At 44.5% G+C, this 26,406-nt stretch overlaps 2 long non-coding RNA genes across 2 annotated transcripts in view; one reads left to right on the forward strand and one right to left on the reverse strand.

Annotated features, from left to right (window-relative positions):
• On the reverse strand, positions 1-15,288 carry LOC141049166 (uncharacterized). The gene is made up of 3 exons (XR_012220270.1): positions 15,184-15,288; positions 6,369-6,480; positions 1-2,398 (listed from the first exon to the last, which is right to left on the reverse strand). It is a non-coding gene; the product is annotated as an uncharacterized lncRNA (long non-coding RNA).
• Positions 14,730-26,406, forward strand: part of LOC141049165 (uncharacterized) — a 21,624-nt gene continuing 9,947 nt past the window's right edge. Inside the window, exons 1-2 of the long non-coding RNA XR_012220269.1 lie at positions 14,730-14,825; positions 15,285-15,421. This is a non-coding gene — a long non-coding RNA (uncharacterized lncRNA). The remainder of the gene's footprint in view (positions 14,826-15,284; positions 15,422-26,406) is intronic.

A 26,406-nucleotide genomic window follows, 5' to 3' on the forward strand; every position in this document is an offset into this window, starting at 1 on the left:
GATATTCACCTGTATTAGTGATTTAGGCTTGGTGGAATGACAGCGACTGTTTAACTTTGCATTTATGATGCAAATGTACAAGACAAAAAATATTAGTGACAGTGTACGCAGCCATGCAGTCTTTAAAGGGGTTGTCCGATACTTTAATATTGGTGCTCTTATCTTCGACTAGGTCATCAATACCAGATCAGTGGGGGTGCGACTCTACTGTTTGGAAATGGACAGCTTTGCCACCCTCCTAGTGGCCGCAGCTGGGTACTACGCATAATTAGGTGAATAGTGGGGTGGACATGCAGTACTGCGCTGCGGCCACAATGCAGCTGACAGAGTTGCGTTATTCTGTTTTGGAACTAAGCACATCCGGCCGTTGCTGGCACCAGAAAAAGCTGACGGTGTCACCCCCCATCGATCTAGTATTACTGACCTTCCCTAACGAAAGGATATCCATACTAAACTACCGGACAACCCCTTTAATCCTTAAACCTATATAATAAAACAACATTTTCCACCCTCGGCTGGATACGTAGCGTTTATACAATTATTGCACGTGATACATTGTATCTTTTACTTCTGGAGCAATGCCAAGGCATCAATCAGAGGCAGAACATTTCCATCCGCTGCTGCTCTGGGGATCTCGACCAACACTTCAGAAATATCCAGACACTTTCTCCAGCATGGCTCCTCCCAAACCTGCGGAAAACGCACTACAACCCGTCCCCTGACCCATTCCTGATTTGTAGGCGTCTCGTTATGGTGACTTCTGTCCACAGGAAGATTTTATCTGCTCGAATTACAAATCTACAATTACAAAATGCATTTATAGGATTTTGCACGGAGAGAATCAACCAAAACAGTGAGGAGTCGGGTTACAGAAGACCGATGTGTGCGACCACCTGCGACTCATCCTGAGAGGTAAAAGAGCAATCTGATCGAATGATGTCATTAACACCTCGAGTGCTGAGTCGTTCTGCACCAGGACCTACAGTCACGGCTGACGCCCGGCTGGGAGCACGCCACTTCACGTGCAAATGCTTTCTCTCTGCAATTTCATTACTTTCAGCTTTCTGCTGTTCCTCCAGAGACGTTGGATTCAGTGGATCCCTGCATGTAACCTGTGATTACAGCCAAGTGTCAGACGTCTGTGTCAGAACTGAGGCCATTATCTGCTGTACAGCTGTAATCGCCGGCCTCCCATCAATACTAGAGACCACAGATTACAGCTCCGGAGACAATTTACACGACTCAGACGTTATTTTGTTATCTTTGGGTTTTCAGATGTAGAGTAAATGGCGTCAGAGACAATTGGTCAAGTGCGAATCACAGACGAGACAAATGGCAACAAAGTCATCCAATTCTATTCACGGAACAAGTCTGGACTCAATGGGGCGAATTAAAAATGTCAAATATGGAGACAGAGCCGAGGTCACACGTGCCGCAGATGATAGGACGGATCGGTGCAAATCATCTCCCTGGAAGTAGATTTTTAACATTTTAACACTGGAGTCAAATCATCAATGACTATTCCTAAGAAATCTTCAGTTACACGGTTTGGAACGTCGCTAAATTTCTGCGCAACTCAACGTTTAACATTCTGCTGCCAATCCAGGAAACATTTTGAAAAGTCATAATTTACAGTACAGAGTGTGAGTGATCAGACAACTGCAGGTTCAAGTCCTATAGGGGAACTAAACAGTAAAAATGTAAATAATTGTTTTAAAAACTATAAAAAAAATAATAATTTTAGAAAAGTTTAAATCACCCTCCATACTATACCGCCTTGAAAAATGACAATAAATAAGCATAGTCGTATCATTACAAAAACTCTGATCTATCAAAAAAAAATTGAGTAGCTAGAATTGTCATTTTTTTTTGGTCACCGCACTTTTAAAAAAGTTCAATAAAAAGTGATCGTAAATAATGTGATGTGTACGCTAAAATTGTATCAATAACAACACCAGCCCAGGATGCAAAACCACATAGCATTATCTAAAAGAAAACGTGATGGAGATGGCCCCAACTTCCTCCAGTGCTGCCTTCATTAGTGTCGTAAGATGAAATAATGATGCAATTGTCTTTATCCAGAGTGATAGCTCTGCACTTTTACCTGCCATCGTAAGTAACGCCTCAAACTGGATTGTAACATCAGTACTCATAATAAACTCTGCTTCATTACAAATACAGCTCTGCAGCATCGGTAACTGATATCCCTGCAGCGATGCTGAGGCAGGGCGATACACATGGTCATGTTTCCAGCACTTCCTACATCTGTCACCTTCCTGTTCTGCGGCTTCTCAGTCACATTGGTTTTCATGGTTCCACTTCCACACTGTCATGTTCTGTACCAGGGGATTAATGGTGGCGCTCACTGTGGTGCTGAAGCTTTCTGGAAGTCTTTGTCCTGAAACACAAAACGCCTAAGAGTTCGTTTTGCTCCGTTCTGGGGATGACACATTTATGTGGATACAATGAAAACTCACAAAGAAAATGTACAGTAAAAACATCATTTTTGTGTGATTTCGGCACAACACGGATCAGGGGTGGCCGGAGACAAAAGCCCCGGAATAGCGTAAAACCATTGTTCACTCTTAGCAGTTACTTTTACAAGCCTGTTCTGATTCATTTCCCTACAATATGTTATGGGGTCTGTGCTACATTTCCTCTGACTGATTCCCCCAGCTGTGGAACTGCAAAATTTAAAAATAAAAATCTTGCTATGTACAGCCACCACTAGGGGGAGCTCAATGCATGTGAGTGATTGGCTAAACTGATTTGTGAAATGCTATGCAGTTAGCGCCCTCTGGTGGGAGAGGTTTTTTTTTTTCACTTAACGGGTTATCCACTATTTGGTCAATACCTTCTTAAATATTATATTCCTCAGACTAAAGTAAAAATAATAGAAACTCACCTCCTACTGGAGTGTGATGTCAGCACTGGATAGCATTGCAATGCCGCGTGAGCACTGCAGCCAATCAGTGGCCACTAATATGCAATAGATATCACACTTCCAAGGTTCGGCCGAGGCAAGTGTACACTAAAAAAAAAATATATCAAATCCCAAAACTAGACCAAAGTTGTAAAGGATACACTTCAGATTATAATAGAATAAAAAAAAACAGAAGTGTGAAACTGAGATGAAGATAAGATACATTTTATTAACTACATAGTATCATACATCCATCATAGCTGACCGTCACTAGATAGGCATAATTACAGGGGGACGTCCCCCTGGAAGAAGCGACAAGCGAAACGCGCATCGGGGCCCTCTCCCTGCCTGGTCTACTCCATGGTAATTATGCCTATCTAGTGACAGTCAGCTATGATGGATGTTCAGCTTAATGGTCATGCAGCTATTTGGTAGCATACTAGGCACTTGCACTATTATATGAATCATAAGCCTGTGATTCTATCCATTTTTGCACTAGCACTTGGTTATGTAGCCACTTGGTATCCTAGGCACTTGCACCTTTTTTATTTTTTACATGACCAGTCAGTTTCAGTTTAGATCTAATTTTACATTTGGCACTTTACTATTTCACACTGTTATTTAAATTTTTGGGATTCGTATGTGATGTGGCTACATTGCCCTACACTTGTTATTTTACCATATGTGATTTCATATTAACTTTTACTCTGATGTAGACCGCTTGGCGCTCATTCTGTTCAGTCTCAGTCCCCTTATGCATATGTAATGTTAATATTCTGATTCGTGCTATGTAGTTAATAAAATTTATCTTATTTTCATCTCGGTTTCACACTTCCGTTTTTTTGGATTCAAGTGTACACAAAGCAGCACATTAGCGGCCACTGACTGGCTGCAGCGCTAAATGTCACCTGAGCCACGGAAGGCCAAGTGCCGGCATCACTGGAGATGAATATCTGCTATGCTTACATTGGGGAACATTGCATTAAAAATGGAGATCTCCAAGTCGCGCACATCCCCTGTAAAGAGCACCGCCACTTATCCAATGAAATATCATAGATGACACTGAAAACTTTTGCTTTACAAAGTCCAAGTCTGTTAACAGAGCCCTGAGCGTCGCCTCCTCAGCGTCCGTCCGTGTTCTGTAGGATTGGAAATCTTTACTGGAAAGCTCCTGTTGACTCCTATGGGGCCGAGTAAATTGCTGTAGAGATGGAGCATTACGCGGCTGCCTGGTGTGATGCGTTGAGGCGCTGTGTGTGTTCTTGGCTTTTATTGTATTTTTGCGCATGCATACACTGACAGTAATGAGGATTTATGTGCCTCCAATAACACAAAGAAAAGAATATTACTCTATTACTCTTAAGATTAAACTGCGCAGAGTCCCAAGAATCTATTTATTCTGCAGATTTTCAGGATAAGGGGCTTTTCATGTTTCTGCCGCTTTCTGCAGACTGGAAATTATTACAGTTCTCCGAAAGTAGGAAACGCTAAACCCGATCTGCTCCTTTATATTCACGGCTGCTTACAAATACTTAATGAGGTTTACTAAAATAATAGTCAAAAATAAAGCAAACTAATTCCGAGCGCTGAAGGCGTCCTCCTCCTCCTCAGAGAAGAAGCGGAGAGAATCCGGCAGGAAGGGAAAATCTTTAGAATTCTAAATGGTTACAATGAAGCTACAGGTGATATGGATTGTATCATCCCATGTATCAGGTAACAGGTCAGGTAAGGAGGGCACCTCACAGGTCAGGTAAGGAGGGCCCCTCACAGGTCAGGTAAGGAGGACCCCTCACAGGTCAGGTAAGGAGGACCCCTCACAGGTCAGGTAAGGGGACCACCTCACAGGTCAGGTAAGGAGGGCTCCTCACAGGTCAGGTAAGAAGGGCCCCTCACAGGTCAGGTAAGGAGGGCCCCTCACAGGTCAGGTAAGGAGGGCTCCTCACAGGTCAGGTAAGGAGGGCCCCTCACAGGTCAGGTAAGGGGACCACCTCACAGGTCAGGTAAGGAGGGCTCCTCACAGGTCAGGTAAGAAGGGCCCCTCACAGGTCAGGTAAGGAGGGCTCCTCACAGGTCAGGTAAGGAGGGCCCCTCACAGGTCAGGTAAGGAGGACTCCTCACAGGTCAGGTAAGGAGGGCCCCTCACAGGTCAGGTAAGGAGGGCCCCTCACAGGTCAGGTAAGGGGACCACCTCACAGGTCAGGTAAGGAGGGCTCCTCACAGGTCAGGTAAGGGGGTCCCCTCACAGGTCAGGTAAGGAGGGCCCCTCACAGGTCAGGTAAGGAGGGCCCCTCACAGGTCAGGTAAGAGTGGCCCCTCACAGGTCAGGTAAGGAGGGCCCCTCACAGGTCAGGTAAGGAGGGCCCCTCACAGGTCAGGTAAGAGTGGCCCCTCACAGGTCAGGTAAGGAGGGCCCCTCACAGGTCAGGTAAGGAGGGCTCCTCACAGGTCAGGTAAAGAGGGCTAAAGACTCGGTAGAGAACTTTGGCTCGAATTTTCAACATAAAATTTCGGGGTGGTGCGTAGCCATTAACGCTTTCTTTAAGTTGTTTTTGGCATTTACATTAAAAGCCCCAAATATTGCAAACTCCCACTGAACGCTCCTTGCTCCGCTCAAGCATATCCTAAACCAGCCGAGCCCGCATGCAAAACTTGTACAAGGCCATTGTGATTGGAAGGGGGGACATTTTTATGATCCCTACACCTATTATAGTTCTGCCTCCCCAATTGCTGAGCCCCTCCTCGCTCCGTAGTCTTGGCCAGCAGATACTCGGGGGCCGGAGGACTTGAGCACGAGGTTTTGTTCATTGGACTGATATCCTATAGGGTAATATACGGTGCAAAGGTCGTTGCTCTGCCCCTCTACGTTTCTGAGATATGTTTGTCTCTTCCCTGTATGTCATTCTAGTCTTTTTTCCAAATTGGGGAACAGTTCATCCTATTGTTTGGGCATCTTCTTGAGAACCACGCCCAGTTGGCTAAGAAGATGGGAAAGAAGAGGAATATGTCAGTAACAGATATACTGTCTATATGTGTATTCTTTCTTTTTTTTCACAGTGCTCCTGAATCCAGGGATGATTTTCTTTTGTTCATGCTTCGCTCTGTTCCTAAGGTATGTCTCCTTCTTGCCTGTATATAAATTTTGCATTTTTAGCCAAGTGGGTGTGGTCTTCAAGAAAACACCAAAGAAGCGGAAAAATGAACAATTTCCAAATGGCTACAAAGTCTAGAGTTAGATACATATATACACAATGTCAAGTTCTCTTTAACACAAACATAAAGTTCAATTTGAGTTTGCTTCCACAAAAATGGGAATGAGCTACAAATTCTAAAAAGCCGAAAAGATTCTAAAGAAAAAATAAAATGTTAATGTTTAATGTAAGCGGCTGTAACTTTCCATCGATTGGACGCTTCCCTAGTTTATTACACTGCGCTCAGGAACATTCACCTTCTCGGAGGCTGATGATGGAGTTCAATATTTGGTGAGAAGTCGGAGCTTGACCTGGAATCATCCATATAAATAAATCCGGCCGGTCGTGCATCCTTAATGATTACACCACCTGAAGTCAAGAACGGAAAACATCTTAAGTCACTTGAGCAATTTTCCTGCTTTTAATTCATGCGTAGAATTTTCTTCATCACCGCAGGGAACAAATCTGCAACATGTTTCCATTTGGTGCATTGAACGCCTCGTCCCTTATGCTCTAAAGAGGCAAGAAACTTCTACACATTGTGTAATGAATGAACCCAAGGGCTGAACGCTATGTTTTTAAAGGGATCACATCGCTTTTTTTTTCTTTTAAAAGGGATTTTCTATTTTTATCGAAAATTTTATAGTGTGACCATCGTTTCAGGAGAACTTGCAGCAGAATGTCTGTGTCTGCCTCTAGCTCCTCACCCTTTATTTCTGTCTCTGCCTCTAGCTCCTCACCCTTTATTTCTGTCTCTGCCTCTCACGCCTCCCCCTTTATTTCTGTCTCTGCTTCTCGCTCCTCCCCCTTTATTTCTGTCTGCCTCTTGCTCCTCCCCCTTTATTTCTGAGTCTGCCTCTCGCTCCTCACCCTTTATTTCTGTCTGCCTCTCACTCCCCCCTTTATTCCTGTCTCTGCCTCTAGCTCCTCACCCTTTATTTCTGTCTCTGCCTCTTGCTCCTCACCCTTTATTTCTGTCTGCCTCTGGCTCTTCACCCTTTATTTCTGTCTACCTCTCGCTCCTCCCCCTTTATTTCTGTGTGTGCCTCTCGCTCCTCCCCCTTATTTCTGTCTCTGAATCTAGTTCTTCACCCTTTATTTCTGCCTCTGCCTCTCGCTCGTCTCTCTATATTTATGTCTCTGCCTCTAGCTCCTCACCCTTTATTTCTGTGTCTGCCTCTAGCTCCTCACCCTTTATTTCTGTCACTGCCTCTCACTTCTCCCCCTTTATTTCTGTCTGCCTCTCGCTCCTCCCCCTTTATTTCTGTCTGCCTCTCACTCCTCCCTTTATTTCTGCCTGCCTCTCACTCCTCCCCCTATATTTCTGTCTCTGCCTCTCACTCCTCCCCCTTTATTTCTGTTTCCGCCTCTCGCTCCTCCCCTTTATTTCTGCCTCTGCCTCTCGCTCCTCACCCTTTATTTCTGTCTCTGCCTCTCACTCGTCACCCTTTATTTCTGTCTGCCTCTCACTCCTCCCCCTTTATTTCTGTCTCTGCCTCTCGCTCCTCCCCCTTTATTTCTGTCTCTGCCTCTCGCTCCTCCCCCTTTATTTCTGTCTCTGCCTCTCGCCCCTCACCCTTTATTTCTGCCTCTGCCTCTCGCTCCTCTACCTATAATTTTATCTCTGCCTCTAGCTCCTCACCCTTTATTTCTGTGTCTGCCTCTAGCTCCTCACCCTTTATTTCTGTCTCCTTCTAGCTCCTCCCTTTATTTATGTGTCTGCCTCTAGCTCCTCCTCTTTATTTCTGTGTCTGTCTCTAGCTCCACCCTCCTTCCCTGCGCATAGAAATCTATGAGCACCAACTGACATCTCCTATCTCAGTAATGGGAAAATTTGTCTTCACTGAATACCGATTTTATAGCAGAATTGAGAGTGAATGACTGGACTAGGAGGAGATAGATAAAGATTACTCTGATAACATTTATTACAAAGTTGATTCTTTACATTAGTACCAATAATTGATTAAACTAAATTTTAATATGACTTTGCTTTAAAGCATCTCTCTGCCTCCTACAATTTAAAAATTGCAATGTAGAAAACGTCAAAGCCCTGACATCTGATTCCATTGTGAATGTTTAGAGCAGTCGCTGGGAGACCATGGTCACCTGTACCAGTCACAAGCACCATTGCAACCTTAAGAAGCACAAACCATAAGTCATTTACTAGTGCTACCCCTTTATGCCTCAAAATATGTCCATGTGCCCAAATTCCATCCTTTTCCATAGAAGTACAGCTGGAAGGTTTGGAAGTGCAGCGCGGTCATTAGATAAAAGTATACTCTTTTTTACAAAACTGTATTGTACATGAATTGTTTTCTAGCCAACCAAATTGGGTCCCTATTTCTTTCTTTCTCCATATGTTTAGAGACAGCAGGCTCCTTGTTCTGTGATGTGAGAGTTGCTGCTCCCTTTCTCACTCATACTGAAATCTTAGAAGCTGCATCTCCCTCCTCCCCTCCTCACCATCTACTAATTACTGTTGTCTTCTACATTTTGGTTACTGAAGAAATTTGAGAACTTCTAGAACATGTCAAATGAGGTACAATAAAAAGTCAGCCATGCCTTCTTGTTTTCTGTTCACTAGTCAGTTCTGCAGGGGAGGAGCATTCTGTGACTCTTAGATCTGATTGGCCTAGAGGATCACTAAGAGAAGGGTCATTCAGTAATTACAAGGGCACAAACTAGATACTAATGTGTCAAGTGTATAGCTGTCACGGGTTTACTGCGACAGGGGCCAGAAAATCACGGTGATGGATTTCAAGTACTCCTGCACTAATTAGAAGCCACCATCATGTTAAGCAGTGCAGGTTTCTGCTTGCAGTGCAGGGGTTAGTGTCTTCAGTTGAGAGATCCTGGAGCTTTTATGTGGTGATGGTCTCAGCTGTTCAGTTTTGGCCTCTTCTCTCTGCAATATATATTTGCCTCTGGCAATCAGAGATTGCCAGTGTTAGATTCATACTGCCTGGATCTGGAGTTGGAAGTGTTGGTTGTTAGAAAGCGTTTGGAGTGTTGTTCTGCAGACTGATGCTTGGTGATTTGTTTGTGTGTATACACCTATTCTCTTCAATTTGTTTTTTTTTTCTTCCTTTACTTTTCGGTGATGTGCTCTGTTGTTTGTGAGCACATATTTGCATGATTGGTATTTTCATTTAACCCTGTATGTCTGCCCTTGTTAGTCTGGTTTGTGTATTCTTATACACTACTACTCCCCACTTCCCAGGGTGGGGTATGGGACAGATAAGGGTTGATTTAGGACCTCAGCAAGGCACATGACCCTGGCGTCTTCACCATGAGAAGCAATCCGTGGACCAGGGATAGCTTGGACATGCCTGGCTTTAGGGGTAGGGAAGGAGCCCCTGGTCCCAGGACACCTGACAACAGTGCTGTTACATTAGGGACATTTAAAAAATATAATAAACTATTATTTATAGAACCCAAACATTAAGTATAAATCATGTACAAATTAAACTTCTAATGACAATATAATGATACGTGATGTGTTCTACTCTCTTTGGCACAAAATAACATTTTTGCTTTTTAGGAATGACTTTTAGTAACAGAAACAGATTTTTATTTTATTCACTGCCAGGAGCAGAGGCTTTCTTCTCCTTTATTTTTAACATATAGACAGAATGTACCCGCACCCCCTCCTACCTTCACTCACAGACAAGCGGAGCCCTAAAAGAGCAGCTAGTATCAGAAGAGCACCTATTATTTCAAAAGCATTTAAATGAAAATGGTCATTTTTTATATCATGATATATATTAAAAAGGCAAAGTTATGAATCTTGCAATTTTCGTACTGGCCCCTTAGGCAAGTTTAGACCCATATTTTCCGTCCTTTTAGGAAGAGATTTCAGCAGTCTCCTTATCATTAGAGGCAGGATTGCAATGATTGATAACACCATTATATACAGCAGATAACACAGGATCCACCATTCACAATAGGTAATATCACAGCTCACCTCCTCCTCCTGTACAATGACTGATAACACCTCTATATACAGAAGATAACACATGATCCACCCACTATTTACAATAGGTGGTGTCACAGCACACCTCCTCCTCCTCCCTTCACAATGACCTCTGCACAATGCTCATTAGATGCTTCAATACAAAAGATCAGGTCTGTTTATTGTAGTCTAATATTTACATGGATTTCCTGAAACAACATGAAAAACATTAAAGTCTAAAAAAGCCCCAGTGGTCGGTGTGAAAATTTTCAAGATTCTTATATATACATATATATATATATATATATATATTATGATATTGTGAGGTAGCGCTGTCATTCGGGTAGGGGATACTCGCTTGGCAGCCGATAAATCACATCCGGCACCGTGTTTTCATAAAACCAAAACAGTTCATGCGGTTTATTAAGTATCATAAACCCACAGCAGTAACATAAACTTCACTTAATCAGCATAGCGTCCATGACAGAGTTCACCTCTGTAATCCCTGTAGTCATACAGGTTATGCATACACTATGTCAGTACTCAGGCTCTTCAGCCTCTCAGATATCTCACCCGTCAGGGTTCACTCATGGTTCTTTCTCCAGGCTGCAGACGTCCATTCCCTCCAGGGAACTCTCAGGCACTTGCAGCCATTAAACACAGCGTCCACACGTGCTGTCAGGCAGGAAGCCCCATCTCAGCGGGACCCGACCAGGTCCCAGCATTCACCCCCATGTGACCTACCCTGGCCACATTATAGGGTCCATAGCCACGCCCACCGAGTCACATGACTCTGACCTCATCACAGGTCCTTCAAGCCTTTACACACTCTTTACAGGTTTGTAGGTAACCAGGTCCGCCCATCTCTCCAGTTACCTGGAGACTTCTCCCTTACACATTGAAACAACACTTCAGCAGTATCACTGCTGATCAACACATAAGTCTCCATCCCAAAGCCACCCACTTTGAGATACATAACGGCCATTCAGTATTCTGCGATTCATCCTTTCTCCTGGGACATCCACACAGCGCCCCCTAGCGGACTCAGTGGTTACTACACCACAATATATATATATATATATATATTACAGATAACGTGCCTAAAACAGATATTTAGATAAAAAGCTCGACGAAAAAAAAACCAGTGAACACGAGGACCTTATTTGTACAGGCTCATATCCCTTTAATAAAGTTTGGGTTTTGTTCTCGCCTTCCTCCTTTAGCATCTTACAATATCTCACATTACTTTCCTGCTGCAGAGCCAAATTACCAAGCATGCGAGTATTTTACTTACTTAAATTACTTTCTTCGACCATGAATTTTACATTAGAAAGAAATACAGTGATTTGCAAAGCGCCATAAAAGCGGTGATAGCAATCAGGACGTGCGTTAAACAAATCACGGCTCTATGAGTAATGGAAGATAAACACGGAGCGAATTTCCTTTGTTTTGCTGAGATTTGAGGACGGTTCAGGAGTCGCAGAGACGCTAAGTTATCGCTTCTGAGACCTGACTCTCCGCAGTCTGTGGAATAGGAATCACCTGGACAGATTCCCATATACTGCACAAGTGACAAGTGGGTGGAAAACTAAGGATCATGTGCAGGAAAATAAAAATTCACCCTTGGTGGAAAACTATAGTGGGTGGAGAAAGCAATGATGTGAGACACTGTAATAAGCCACTATCTGAAGAGGATGTAGTGCGCACTCAGAAACGTCATATTGTTTGTGATCCAGTGAAAGGTTTCTTCTCCAGCTTTGGTTTATATAGAGGTTCATGTCAGATCCAGATCTATTTGTTCCTCCCCAATTATCTTCCACTGATACATTGACGATGTGTTGAGGATTGGCGGCCACACTGTGATGACAGCGCCGTCCTCCATCCATGATCACAGCTGTAGTGTCTCTTCCACGAGGAGGACAGACAATTGTAACCACATAATGTTCTGCTTGGTTCTACATTTGTCTTTTCTACAAGAAGAGAAGGAGAATCCCTGAGTTATAAAGTGAATGGAGACGAGAGAAGGGCGCAGCGGGGGGTCACCCTACAAATTATAGATAATAACACGAAGGATGGAAAGAATTCTACTAAAAGGCAAAAGAGTAAAAAGAGGAAGTACGAAAAGCATCAGGGATACAATGTATACCGAGAGGGAATATTTCAAAGCTCTTCATAATCAGGCTCGACAAAGGGCCGTGCAGGTGTGAAACCTGCTGCCTGGGAGCGCAGCGGATATTTCTTTTCTGCCTTTTTAATTTTTGTGCTATTGTGCTCAAATTTTGTTCCTTTTATACTACTGGATCAATAAAGCAATTCTTTTACGAAGATGTGAGTGCCGGCTTTACCTTGGACCGTTGTCTTCAAACACTCACATCATTTTACCATTTGCATTAGGGCATGTTCACATTTAGCAGCATTTTTTATGTGTTTTTTACCTTCATTTAACAGTAACAGCAAAATGAATCTCAATCGCCCTGCGCACTTCTTTTTCTTTGTGTTTTTTTTTACTTCTGTCAATTATTTCAGTGTTTTTTTTTTACTGCAGATTTTCACCACTGAGATTAAAGTGTCTTAGCACCAAAAAGACATAAAAATGCACCTAAATTCATGAGTAATTTTTGCTGCAATTTTCTGGCCAGAATTTGCATTCTTCATGCAGTATAAAGATGTATCAGGCTGTGTGCCCACGTTGCGTTTTTTTAAGCGTTTGTGCCGGATCAGACGCTTCAGAAACGCTTAAAATAAGCTTCCCATTCATTTTAATGCATTTTGGCCTTTTTGTGCCAATTGATGCGTTTTTTTCTGCATAGGAAACGCTTAGCGGCTACAAACGCAGCATGTTCATTATTTTCCGCATAAGTCCGCATTTATAGCTATTTCCTATGAGTCACGTGGAAAAAAACCTAAAAAATGCAGTGGAAATAAAACGCGCGTTTTCTGGGAAGGAGTCCGGTTTTGTGTCAGGTTTTAAACACTAACGTGGGCACATAGCCTCAAAAATTCTTTGCGTGAACTTATCCTGAGCAGTTTGGTGCATACTGGTGGGCATTTTGGTTCTGGAGTGACCCCCATAGTGTCACACAGGACCGGTCTGTTGACCATCGGTCATTTCGCCATGTCCCAAGCATTGATGTATTATAAGTCTATTCTTGGAGCTGCAGCATTGTTGTACCTAAGACACATAAGTGCTGAGCACTACCCCTAGACCCCTAGATCTCAACAGGTTTGCACTGTATAGATTCAAGACCCCTTCTCACCATGGTAATCCCTTGAGTTTACAACCCATACTGAACCTCGATGCACAGTGGTGTAACTTAAAGCTCATGGGTCCCAATGCAAAAGCTCGTAAGGGGCCCCCAATTATTGCAAGTCTTTAAGAGCAATGGTCTTTGTTATATAGGCCAAAGGGACTTTTTGGACCTCTTAAGCTTCAGGGGCGGGTGTGATTACAACCTATTGTAGATACAGCCTTGTCGATGCCCAACCACAGCCCCCGCCGGTCATTAAAGGGAAGCTGTCACCCCCCAGGGCGTTTTTAAGTAAAAGAGCCACCTTCAGCAGCACTAAGGCTGCATTCTGTGAAGGTGGTTCTTCTGTTTCTGACCCCTAGTAATGCAGAAATATTGACTTTTATATATAGGTCCTCATATCTGTAATGCGTTCCATAGGTATGGAATTTCCCCCTGTATCAGCCACCTCCCAGACGTCCATCATGCCCCTGTGCATTGCCGCCTCCTCCTGTGTAGTATGCCAGCACCTGCGCTGTGACAACAGTTCTCGGGCATGCGCCCAGATGCAAGACAAGGGGCATGATGGATGGCTGGGAGGCGGCGCCCAGATGCAAGACAAGGGGCATGATGGATGGCTGGGAGGCGGCGCCCAGATGCAAGACAAGGGGCATGATGGATGGCTGGGAGGCGGGGACCAGATGCAAGATGGGCATGATGGACGGCTGGGAGGCGGTGCCCAGACGCAAGACAGGGGCATGATGGATGGCTGGGAGGCGGGGCCCAGACGCAAGACAGGGGCATGATGGAAGGCTGGGAGGCGGTGCCCAGATGCAAGACAAGTCCCATGATGAATGGCTTTGAGGTGGTGCCCAGATGCAAGACAAGGGGCATGATGGATGGCTGGGAGGTGGCGCCCAGATGCAAGACAAGGGGCATGATGGATGGCTGGGAGGCGGCGCCCAGATGCAAGACAAGGGGCATGATGGATGGCTGGGAGGCGGGGCCCAGATGCAAGACAAGGGGCATGATGGATGGCTGGGAGGCGGCGCCCAGATGCAAGACAAGGGGCATGATGGATGGCTGGGAGGCGGGGCCCAGATGCAAGACAAGGGGCATGATGGATGGGTGGGAGGCGGTGCCCAGATGCAAGACAAGGGGCATGATGGATGGCTTTGAGGCAGCACCCAGATGCAAGACAGGGGCATGATAGATGGCTGGGAGGCGGGGCCCAGACGCAAGATAGGGGCATGATGGAAGGCTGGGAGGCGGTGCCCAGATGCAAGATAGGGGCATGATGGAAGGCTGGGAGGCGGTGCCCAGACGCAAGACAGGGGCATGATGGATGGCTGGGAGGTGGGGCCCAGACGCAAGATAGGGGCATGATGGAAGGCTGGGAGGCGGTGCCCAGATGCAAGACAAGGGGCATGATGAATGGCTTTGAGGCAGTGCCCAGATGCAAGACAGAGGCATGATGGACGGCTGGGAGGCGGCTGATACAGGGGGACACACCATACCTATGGGATGCATTACAGGTATGAGGAGCTAATTATAAAAGTCAATATTTCTGTGTTACTAGGGGTCAGAAACAGAAGAGCCACCTTCACAGAATGCAGCCTTAGTGCTGCTGAAGGTGCCTCTTTTACTTAGAAATACCCTGGGGGGGTGACAGGTTCCCTTTAAAGCCTGTGTCTGGTGCAAACCTCCTGCCACCATTAACCCTTCAGCCGGACGGTGATATTTCTTCCCTACTGATATGCAGACCGGCCGTGATTTAGATGGCAGCACTGGGAGCTCATTCTCGGTAGTCCGCTGGCTGTTCCAGCAGAGCGCTCTGATTCTACAGTGATAATTACCTGATTTCATCTTCTCGTCTCAAGGCGTCTTACTCACATTTGTAGCTTTATGTTTCCAGGCAGATGACGAATTCATATTTAATGCAGGCGCAGGAGGGATCAGCTCATGGAATAAATGCATTTTCAATATGTTTGCAGGATCTGAGCACCTTCGATAACTGTTTTCTGTGATTTACCACGACATTGAGAACGGAAGGAAATGAGGCAGAATGAAGATTAATGATGGGGTACGGAGCTGCGTGCACCATATCAATGCGGTCCCTGCGGTAGGAGAGGTAGGATACATCTGTGCCCGGCTCCTCGCCAGCTTGGTTGCGAATGCCTTTTTCTGACTAATTCATTATATTTTTATCCTGATTTGAGCAATTATCTCTTACATGACTGCAGTCCTCCGAGGGTTTGTGTTTTGTTGCATCGTCTATTATGCATTAGGGCACAATGTCTGCGGATTAATCATGTATCAGCTCATTATATATTTAGCCGGAGACGAGGTAACGAACCTGCAAATAGTCCCGAGGCTCCAAAACTATATTTCAAGTTTAGAGGAACTTTTCTGTGTATGACGAGAGGACACGAGTCCACGACCCTTCTGCTCCGGCTACAGGTCAACATGTGGGGAACCAAAAAGGTCGCCTTGTCGCTGCCTCCTCCAGCCCGAGCGCAGCTCCACCTGTCATCAGAGTGCAGCTCCACTTATATCGCGCCATTAATTTCACAGCACTTTGCATTTATTATTGGCACTGTCCCCATTGGAGCTCACAAGCTACATTGCCTATCAGTATGTCTGGTCCATAGAGAGTCCAATTATGAGACACGGGGAAATCTTTTCATGAGAATGTACAGGATTTGCCAAATTTTCCCAAGAAATGGGATTTGTGGTAAATCCATGTTCTCCAAAGCCTCCAACTGCCCTGAAAAACATATGTAACAATATTCTCCTCTCCCCACACACTAATCCCCTGATCTGCTGTCACACACAATTTTCAGGCTGCGTTCATGTGTCATGGTTTATTTTCTATTGTTTTTATTAAAAATGGTGTTTTGTACTTAATAAAATGATATGCAGTATATTTCATATCACAAGTGTGTTTGTTAATTTCTCTTCTTCTTTGGTACACAAGTTGTGGTTTATTGCTCCGTTTGCAATGGAGCTCCTACATTTTTGCCACAATTTTGAAAATGGCACAAACGTATCATTTTGCTGGCACAAAAAAATATGACACGGCCAAAACATGTGAACGCAGTATTATAGCTTCTTCAGTGTATTATGGCTTTCTCTCCCTATCTCTAATGCAGAGCTGTGATGTTGTCTCACTCTCCAGATTCACTTCACTATGGCTGCTGCATTCCCTGCCTCGGCTTTTATACAGGCTCTGATACTCCCTCCTATTGGGTTGCGCTATACCATGTGATTTGATAGATGGAGGACATTATGGGGAAGCTCGCCCAGCCGTGACGGAGGTCATGTGATCCTTGTCTGGCTGATGCAATCTTCTGAAAAATGTGTAAAAAGGCAAATCACAAATTGTTCAAATGCGCTGGATTCAGTGAATTCCAAAAAGTTCAGCATATATTTGCATCAAATCAATTTTCTCATCTCAACCCCCTATCAAATCTAATACTAGCAGCAGTTATACGGGCACATGAATATATTACTCTCATGTGACCCCAGTGTCAAAGGTGTTCTCCAAAACTACCAGTGAATTTCATCCTTAATGTCTAACTATGTCATGTCATTTATTTATCCGACCACTTTTCTAATCTACTTCAATGAAAAATTCCCGACCGTTTCTACTGTAACTTCCTGCTTGTTTTTTTCTTATTTCCGATGATACTTTTGAGTCTTCCAGAATGCACTGTGGATTCTCCAATGGATCATGATCAGACGCTGCTGTCACTCTTATTGCTTGCTTTTCCACCCTTGAACGAAGCATCATCATCATAAGGTGGTGATGGAAACCAGGCGAGCGACAGCAACACAGCCTCCGATGACCATTAATTTCAGGGTAGCCATGGAAGCTGTGGGGCGGCGCTGTCACTCACCCTGCTTCTATCACTGCTCCCTGATGATGTCTTGCTTCAGTGAATGAGTTGGTGGGGACAGATGAAGTGTAGCGGAGTGATAGAATCTGCGGCCACTTCTTCATCACAGGACATCATCAGGGTGTAGTAAAATGTGGCAAGTGACCACAGAGCTGGGTGGAAAAGAAAGCCCCCCTGCTGACGATCTGTTTCAGTGCCAAATGAATTGTCATCAGAAATAAGAAAACAAAATATGGACAGGAAGTTAAAATAGAAAGCGAACGGCAGGGAATTTTTCATTGAAATACATTAGAAAAGTGGTTACATTTTTAATTAAGTAGTTGGATACATTGTATGAAATTCACTGTTAGTTTTAGACAATCCCTTTAAGTAATTACATTTACATAAATAAAATAATGAGGAAGTTTGAGTACAGTTCTATTACTACTCGGCATTGGATCCAAAGGGATCATTCACAGAGCGTCCTTCTACTTCTTGTATGTGGAGACTTCCTATGACCTGGCACCATTTATTCAATGTCACGGGGCAGCAAGGGGAAAACAGGGGATGTGGAACCAGGGCCCCTGAACTGCCCCTAAGACTAAGGGGGGTCCTGACTCTCCTTAACTTGGGGGTACACTTAATGGTAGTGAGGCCCAAGTCTCCGACCTGTCCCTATCTCTTGTTTAAAGTGAGATAAACACCCAACCCCCTCCCCAGGAAGTGAGACAGGGAATAAAGTAAACTGCATCAAAAACCAGGGAAAGGGTAATACAGACACCTCGGGGTTAAATAAGCTGAAAGACAAGACTTAGCTTGCTCTGCTGCAATGCTCCGGGATAGCAGAGTTAGTCGCTTAAAAACAGCAGACAACTGAAGATCCACAGAACTCTGTCAGCTCCTGAACTCCAACTTGGTTGGTCTCCAAAGAGAAACAATATCACCAACAGTGAGTTGGTGCACCTGGTGAGCTTATGTAGGAAGGTGGGAGTGGTTTTCCACCTGCATAGATAATTAATCACAGTGCAGTAACACCAGCGGCCACCGGGGAGGAAAAGCTCACCAGAAGACCAACTAAACATGCAGTAACACCAGCGGAAAAAAATAATATTAACCCTTGATGGCCTGAAAGGAAAAAAGTTTTAATATGAGAGCCCGAATCTGCCACAGAACCAAAAATGGATCGTGACATTCAACTATAGCACACAAGACTGTCCGGATTTGTCCTAGTGTGAAGATAAATGGTCCAACGCTCGGTGAATATTTGCAAAGTTTGATAATTACACTGTTCATATTTCCAAATGTTGTCAGGTTCAGTTATCAAATCAGCCATTTGTTCTGGATTTTGACCTCCTGAATTCAAATCTGGCAAAGAAATGTTTTTGTTGTCTCTTGTTTCTTTGATATCAAAGCGTTTTCCTTCTGCTACATATAATTAATGCATGAAAGGTTTCGGTACTTTGAAACATTAGTATTTTGGCAAATGTAAAGATGAAAAATATTTTGTTATGATAATTATCTGATATTCATTTAGAAGAAACTTTGCAACAATTCAAATAAGTAACTCCTGTCTAAACACTACTGCGAATTATAAACAGTTGTAGAAACCGCACTACAATATTTGGGCCTCATTTTTGCTTGTCTCTTGTACTCCTGCATTGGATCATCTTTTAGAATTGTCTAACAGTAATCCGCAGCATCGATGGATTCCATATTCCTTTATATCTTTTCTCTATTGCCACAATATCTTGGCGACATCGCTCACTGTGCCCGTCACTCACTGCTCCACAGCTGGGTGGAAGAAAGTCTAGAAAGATCCTTATATGTTTTAGATTTTCCGCCAATTCTTCCTAGTTATCTGCTCTTGAGTTTAAAAAAATAATGAGATACCATTAATGCGGATGCGACCCGTGCCGCCTTTTCCTTGCCCTACAATGAACTGAGAAACTCCTTATTTTGAAGAAGCTTTCGGATCTGAGGTCTAATAAAGACTCTTTATCTTTGCTTCACTCAACCTTGGAAACATATCAGTGAGATACTTGAATGGTTTTTCATTTTTATCCATTACCTTTACAAAGTTCTTCTTTAGGCCCAACTTGATATCCAATGATGGTAACAAAATCTTATGTGGGTGAACGAGTGCTGGATGCCGGACACTGTTACTAGTTCCTGGCTGATGTGATTGTCGGAGAGGCCAGTCTCTAATATTGTAGAGATATTCTCTTGCATGACTTTCCCACTCACAGAAAGCAGCAGGACTTTGTGTATCCACCCTGGAGACCAAGTAAGAGAACAACCATCTTTAAGTCACCACATAGGGACCACAAATGTTGGTCATGGTCCAGGCGCCTCAACAGCTGCTTCATGTTGTCGTAGGTTTATTTCATGTGGATGGCAGAGCCAACAGGAATTGAAGGTAGCGTGTCACCATTATGCACCAAGACAGCTTTTAGGCTTGTTTTGGACGAAATGATGAACAGCCTCCAGTTGCGGAACAAAGAAATCCGAACATTGCGCTTGAAGATTCCAGCACAGTGCGTATGATTTAGCAATGTCTTTCTTTAGCCTCTATCATCTTGGTTGCTGCCTATGCAGAGCACAACATTGTAGCACTGCTGCTCTGCATAGGCAGTGATTGAGATGACAAACCTACCCATTGCATTATTACTGACAGCTTTGTCATCTTTGTCGCTTACAATGCAACAGCTGATGACAAACTGTTCTCGACTGCATCGCTCTGCATAGGAACTGACAGCATCAACCGAGACGACTGCCACTGGCTGCTTTACTCCTGAAGCTCGCCAGCCATCTGATGCTTGAAAAGAAGTGGCAGAGGGAGCAGGCCTAAGATTTTGCCCCTATAGACTTTGGCACCAGAGGTAACCACCACTGGGCTTGTTCCCCACGTTATGCCTCTGCTTTCGGCCGCTCCATGCATGAAGGACTGGGTGTGACGGCTGCTCCCCTGTGTTTCTCCCTACAATGCTTCTATTTGTGCTTGTTTTGCGCCTTTTTGTCCTCCTTTTACTTTGTTTTCCATCTGACATAGAATCATTTTCATAAACTCACAGTGATCGCAGCACAAAGTGCGTAATTATTTCATAGGAAGCGGCGTGATTGGAGTCGGTGGGAAATGATTGTGTATTAGTAGGATAAACTGTTCCGAGGTTTCCAGCGGCTCCATTGTTTTGTTACTGAGAACCTGAAACGTCGTCGGAGTCGATCTTGTCGCTTGCAGAGTCATTGTAATATTTAATGGTGACAAATACATTATCTTGATTGTAAAGCAAATGTAACGAGCGGGAACAGTTGTACCACAAGTCCCGGATTCTGTCGCTCATAGTGGAAGGAACAGCAATTTTATGTTATTCTGTTGCTTTTATTATTTGCAATAAAATAAATGTCTTAATTGCAACTTTCAGAAAATCATTTAGTCCTGTGAGCGTCGTCGTAAAGAAGTCACAGCCCCGGCCATTGCGTGAGGTGGACGGAAAAACATGCACAAATGCAAAGTACCAGAAAAGTGTATAATGTCATGTGCACCAAGGAAGACGTTTGTTACAATTTGTGCTGTTTTTATGCATATTTCTCCTATAAGAACAGGGGCTCAATGGTTAGCACTGTACTATATATAGGACAGAACGGTGGCTCAGTGGTTAGTACTGTACTAAATACAGGCAGCACGATGGTTCAGAGGTTAGCACTGTACTATTTATAGTGCAACATGGGGGCTCAGTGGTTACCTCTTTACTATATATAGGGCAGCATGGTGGCTCACTGGTTAACAATATACTATATATAGGGCAGTGCGGTGGCTCAGTGGTTAGCACTGTACTATATATATAGGGCAGGACAGTGGCTCAGTGGTTAGCACTGTACAATATATAGGGTAGCAGGATGGCTCAGTGGTTAGCACTGTACTGTATATAAGGCAGGACAGTAGCTCAGTGGTCAGCACTTTACAATATATAGGGTGGCTCAGTGGTTAGCACTGTACTATATGTAGGGCAGTACAGTGGCTCAGTGGTCAGCACTGTATAATATATAGTGTAGGAGGACGGCTCAGTGGTTAGCACTGTACTGTATATACGGCAGCACGGTGGCTCAGTGGTTAGCCCTGTACTATATATAGGGCAGCACGGTGGCTCAGTGGTTAGCACTGTACTATATATAGGGCAGCACGGTGGCTCAGTGGTTAGCACTGTACTATATATAGGGCAGCACGGTGGCTCAGTGGTTAGCACTGTACTACATATATAGGGCAACACAGTGGCTCAGTAATTAGCACAGCACTGTACTATATATAGAGCAGCACTGTGGCTCAGTGGTCAACACTGTATAATATATAGGGTAGCAGAATGGCTCAGTGGTTAGCACTGTACTATATATAGGGCAGCACGGTGGCTCAGTGGCTAGCACTGTACTGTATATAGGGCAGCTCGGTGGCTCAGTAATTAGCACAGCACTGTACTATATATAAAGGGCAGCACGGTGGCTCAATGATTAGCACTGTATTATATATAGGGCATCACGGTGGCTCAGTGGTTAGCACTATATTATATATAGGGTAGCAGAATGGCTCAGTGGTTAGCACTGTACTGTATATACGGCAGCATGGTGGCTAAGTGGTTAACACTGTACTATATATAGGGCAGCACGGTGGCTCAGTGGTTAGCACTGTACTATATATAGAGCAGCACGGTGGCTCAGTGGTCAGCACTGTATAATATATAGGGTAGCAGAATGGCTCAGTGGTTAGCACTGTACTATATATAGGGCAGCATGGTGGCTCAGTGGCTAGCACTGTACTATATATAGGGCAGCATGGTGGCTCAGTGGTTAGCACTGTACTATATATAGGGCAGCACGGTGGCTCAGTGGTTAGCACTGTACTATATATAGAGCAGCACGGTGGCTCAGTGGCTAGCACTGTACTATATATAGGGCAGCACGGTGGCTCAGTGGCTAGCACTGTACTATATATAGGGCAGCATGGTGGCTCAGTGGTTAGCACTGTACTATATATAGGGCAGCACGGTGGCTCAGTGGCTAGCACTGTACTATATATAGGGCAGCTCGGTGGCTCAGTGGTCAGCACTGTATAATATATAGGGCAGCACGGTGGCTCAATGGTTAGCACTGTACTACATATATAGGGCAACACAGTGGCTCAGTAATTAGCACAGCACTGTACTATATATATATAAAGGGCAGCCCGGTGGCTCAGTGGTTAGCACTGTATTATATATAGTGCATCATGGTGGCTCAGTGGTTAGCACTGTATTATATATAGGGCATCACGGTGGCTCAGTGGTTTGCTCTGAAGCCTTGCAGTGCTGGGGTCCTGGGTTCACATGGGAAGGCAGTTTGTATGTTGTCCCCTTGTTTGCGTGGCTTTCCTCCGGGTTCTCCGGTTTTACACTCCACTGACATACTGATAGATTGTGAGCCCTAATGGGGACATCGATGATAATGTACAGTATGCACAGCGATGTGGAATTAATGACGCTTTATAAACTATGGAAACATTCACTCCTCACTGAATTATCAAATAAAAACATCACAATCCTGGAATCCTCAAAATTCAATATAAACTAACAAAGACATCCGGCGGAATCAAAGGAAACATTTAATATCAGCGACTTCTGTCATCCGAATTCTTTTAACAAATATCATCAAAGCTGTGAGCAAAAATTCAACATCTGGGAATTCACGCTGGAAGACAAATCGAGCGCGCGGCGGTAACCTCTGAGAGTGGAGGATGCGGGGATCTTGTGTTTGAAGCCCGAGGATGGAGGCTCCTTGTGGTGGAGAGTCGTGAGAAATCACAAGTAAAAGAACACAGGAGGCAGCAGAGTCCTGCGCTGCTAATAATAGGGTGGTGGTGCCCAGAATAGGCGGGAATGCAGATATAGCAATCCTCAACATGGCACGCACCGCGTTACTGACCGCGCCAAAGCACATTAATGCCACACGTCAGGGCTTGGCCAGTAACGTGTTAAGTGTCAGGTCAATGAGCTACATCAGTCTGTGCATGGAGTCTTCGGGTTATGTAGTCTCTTCACCGAGGAGGAGAGCAGGTCTTCTAGCGCCCCCCCATTGGAGGTAGCAATCCTAGAGGTCAATATTCAACCTTTCTAAAGGCTTGACGTGTGACTCAGGATTAGGCCGGCGTCACACTACCGTAGAATACGGACGAGTGCTATGTGAGAAAACATCAGCTGGCCCAGTGTTATTTTACGGGGCAGCTCACATCAGCGTTTATTTTCTCAGCCGTATTCAGCGTGCGAGTAAAACAGCAGCATGCCGCGATTGTCACCGAGACTCGGCCAGGACTTGCCAGTGCAAGCCTATGGGTAAGAGAAAAAAAATCGCACATCACTTGGACCATGCAAGTGCTTTCCAATTTTTATGCACCGGTGTCCTTTGAAAAGCCGGCAATTCATGTGCCGCGTACAGTAAAATCACGCTAACACAGGTTAGAATAGATAGAATAGATATATACACATAGAATACATCGATATACAGATGTCAGTGACACACACATATATATATGCATATATACTGTATATATTACATAGATAGGTAGAAGAAAAGCCGGCAATCTGTCTGCCGTGTTCTGTAAAATCACTGCAGGAGCCGACAGGATAGAAGAGATGGATTACATACAGTAAATACATATACAATAGGTAGATATATAGATGTCAGTGACAAATACAATGAGTACAGTGTCTATCTCTGTAATATATATACATATACAGTATATATATACAGTGGTTGCAGAAAGTATTCAGACCCCTTTACATTTTTCACTCTTTGTTTCATTGCAGCCATTTGGTAAATTCAAAAAAGTTGATTTTTTTTCTTATTAATGTGCACTCTGCGCCCCATCTTGACTGAAAAAAATCAGAAATGTAGACATTTTTGCAAATTTATCAAAAAAGAAAAACTGAAATCTCACATGGTCATAAGTAGAGTTGAGCGAAACGGGTCGAAAAAATTCAAAAGTCGCCGACTTTTGGCAAAGTCGGGTTTCATGAAACGAAACCCGACCCTAGGATGAGGTCGGCCACGAGGTCGGCGACTTACGCGCCAAAGTCGCGTTTCAAAAGTTTGTTTTGCGCTCTTTTTCAGCCAATCAGGATCCACGGACACTGTGGGCAACGTGATGACATAGGCACGGGTCACCACCATCTTTCAGAAGGGCATGCAAGTGATTGGCTTGCTTTGGTGGGCGTCACAGGGGGTATAAAAGGGCGTGCACGCCGACCGCCATCTTACTTCTGCCGATCTTAGTATAGGGAGAGGTTGCTGCTGATTCTGTAGGGAGAGCGTTAGGCAGGGAAGAAGACAAAAAAACTGCTTCTGCTGCTAGCGATTTGGCCTGCACAACACACCAGTCACTGTGTGTGCAGTGCAAGGGGAGGCTATATAGTGGTGTATCAGTGGTGTTGGTTGTTGGGCTGCCTTTTAAGGCTTCCTGACAGGCTGGCATTGCTGTTTACCCACTGCTCCGCAAACTGCTTTTTTAAAAGCAATCCCAATTTTTTTTTTTTGTCCTGCTGAGAAGAAAAAAAAACTGCTTCTGCTGCTAGCAATTTGGCCTGCACAACACACCAGTCACTGTGTGTGCAGTGCAAGGAGAGGCTATATAGTGGTGTATCAGTGGTGTTGGTTGTTGGGCTGCCTTCTAAGGCTTCCTGACAGGCTGGCATTGCTGTTTACCCACTGCTCCGCAAACTGCTTTTTTTACAAGCAATCCAATCTCCCTTATCCTCTAGTCACTTTTGTCACAGCTGTGCCATCGAGCCTGTCACATAGCGCTCAGATAATCATTGGGCCTCACACAAACCAAAAGTGTCCAGTGTCCAAAAGTGTGTGCAGAGATTCAAAATCTCACTTATCCTCTAGTCACTTAGGTCACAGCTGTGCCATCGAGCCTGTCACATAGCGCTCAGATATTCATTGGGCCTCACACAATCCAAAAGTGTCCAGTGTCCAAAAGTGTGTGCAGAGATTCAAAATCTCACTTATCCTCTAGTCACTTAGGTCACAGCTGTGCCATCGAGCCTGTCACATAGCGCTCAGATATTCATTGGGCCTCACACAATCCAAAAGTGTCCAGTGTCCAAAAGTGTGGGCAGAGATTCAAAATCTCACTTATCCTCTAGTCACTTAGGTCACAGCTGTGCCATCGAGCCTGTCACATAGCGCTCAGATATTCATTGGGTCTCACACAATCCAAAAGTGTCCAGTGTCCAAAAGTGTGTGCAGAGATTCAAAATCTCACTTATCCTCTAGTCACTTAGGTCACAGCTGTGCCATCGAGCCTGTCACATAGCGCTCAGATATTCATTGGGCCTCACACAATCCAAAAGTGTCCAGTGTCCAAAAGTGTGTGCAGATATTCAAAATCTCCCTTATCCGCTAGTCACTTTTGTCACAGCAGTGCCATCGAGCCTGTCACATAGCGCTGAGATATCAGTGGGCCTCACACAATCCAAAAGTGTCCAGTGTCCAAAAGTGTGTGCAGAAATTCAAAATCTCCCCTGTCCTATAGACACCTTGTACCTTGTTTTACATTACTATATAGTTTGTTGGATTTTGTCTACATTTCTACCAAAAATGAGGAAGGCTGGTGGAAGAGGCCGTGGAATTGGGCGGGGGTTGGCAGCTGGTAATGATGGTGTTGGTGGTGGATCTGATGGTAGTGGCAAGAGCAAAATAGGACCGAATGCAGGAGGTGCTGACCCTGCGTCATCGTCTGGCTACATAAGGCCTCAAACGCTTAGTTTTCTAGGAGTTGGCAAACCGCTTTTAAAGCCAGAGCATCAGGAAAAAGTTTTGTCTTACATTGCTGACTCAGCCTCCAGCTCTATCGCCTCCTCTTCTTCAGTTGTAAAAAGTAAAAGCACTGAGTCGTCATTGGAGGCTCATGTTCATGAACCACACCTTTCCTTGTGTCCTTCACCCCAACCAAGATTGAAGGATGACGCAGGCCATACTACTGATTACTCCATGGAGCTGTTTTCACATACCATGCCTGGATTATCAAGTCAAATGGTGAATTACCCAGGCCAAGATGAATCTGACATGGAGTGCACTGATGCACAGCCGCTGATGGATGATTCTGCTGGTATATTCACTCAGAGCACTACATTGTCCTCGCAGTGTACAGAGCCAGATTCTGACCCTGATGAGACTCAGGTGCCCCTTCCCGCACACTATACCACCATAC

This window comes from Dendrobates tinctorius, unplaced genomic scaffold (assembly GCF_039654945.1).
Source record: "Dendrobates tinctorius isolate UK_male_01 unplaced genomic scaffold, ASM3965494v1 ptg000143l, whole genome shotgun sequence".
In the NCBI taxonomy this organism is placed as follows: domain Eukaryota; kingdom Metazoa; phylum Chordata; class Amphibia; order Anura; family Dendrobatidae; genus Dendrobates; species Dendrobates tinctorius.